The following is a 1440-nucleotide window of genomic DNA, read 5'->3' as shown; positions in this document are numbered from 1 at the left end:
GTTCAGGCAGTTCTCCTGCCTCAGCCTCCTGAGTAGCTGGGATTACAGGCACGCGCCACCATGCCCAGCTAATTTTTAGTGTTTTTAGTAGAGACGGGGTTTCACCATGTTGACCAGGATGGTCTCGATCTCTTGACCTCGTGATCCACCCGCCTCGGCCTCCCAAAGTGCTGGGATTACAGGCTTGAGCCACCGCACCCGGCCTGCTTGTTTGTTTTTTTGAGACGGAGTCCTGCTCTGTCACCCAGGCTGGAGTGCCGTGGTGCAATCTAGGCTCACGGCAACCTACGCCTCCTAGGTTCAAGCAATTCTCCTGCCTCAGCCTCCGGAGTAGCTAGGACTATAGGCGCCCGCCACCACGCCCGGCTAATTTTTGTATTTTTTCTGAGGTTGGGTTGGGGGGGGGCGTGTTTCACCATATTGGCCGGACTAGTCTCGAACTCCTGACCTTGTGATCCACCCTCTTCCACCTCCCAAAGTGCTGGGATTACAGGCATCAGCCACCTTGCCTGGTCGAGTTATAGCTTCTAACACTTCTTGTGTTTCCTATTGCCGGGCTCAGTTTGGTGCAGAGTCCTTACAGTCCTGTCAGATCTTAAAGGATCAGTACCATTATGGGCCCCATTTTCCAGGTGCAGACTGAAGCCCAATCAGGTAACCAGTAACTTGGTCACACGGTATTCAGAACATTTTTCTTGAATGACTGAATATGTCTGTGGGGTGTTTTGTGGCCCTGGGATATAATAGGTACTCAGTAAGTTTTTATGAAGTGAAGAAATAACTATTCTGTGCGTTTTGTGGCTATTTATCCTAAGAGTTCCCCCGGGGCCTGCCCCTTCCTCTCAGCCCCGCCCCCTCGAGCTGGCAATGGCCCATCCCTGTTTCATGTTGTATCGCTCCTCTTACAATAGCCAATGGCCGACGCCCTGCTGAAGTCCCGCCTCTTGTAATGGCCAATGCCTGCACCCTACCTTGAGGCGCTTCTCTTGTGGTAGCCAACGGCTTGCAGTTCTCCTTTAAGCCCCGCCTCCTGAGGGAGTTAAGCTGTCAATGACCCGCCCCCTGCGTTGACTGATTGGCTGTCTTTATCTAAGGTATCCAATGTTCTGCCTCACTGATAGCCCCTTCTCTGGTGGCGGCTTATGTCCCGCCTCTCTCCCTTAAGCTCCACCCCTTCACTCCTTTAGCGCCTCTGTTTGTCTCCTCCCACATTTTCCCTTTCACCTCCCATAACCTCCCATTAGGTCTCTGGGTTACGCCCCTTGGGTCTGCCCGTTATCCAATCCCGTTAACTGTTCTGCTCCAACCCTTGTTCTCATTGGTCGCCGCGCTTCTCTGTCCCCCGCCTGTGGTCCTGAACGACGGCTTTGTCGGCGCGTGACGGCCGGAGGGCTGAACTTCCGGTGGCGCAAAGCCCAATAAGCGCGTGCCGGCCGGCTG

The sequence above is a fragment of the Saimiri boliviensis genome, chromosome 14 (genome assembly GCF_048565385.1).
Source record: "Saimiri boliviensis isolate mSaiBol1 chromosome 14, mSaiBol1.pri, whole genome shotgun sequence".
In the NCBI taxonomy this organism is placed as follows: Eukaryota; Metazoa; Chordata; class Mammalia; order Primates; family Cebidae; genus Saimiri; species Saimiri boliviensis.
Note: the sequence above shows the minus strand (reverse complement) of the source record.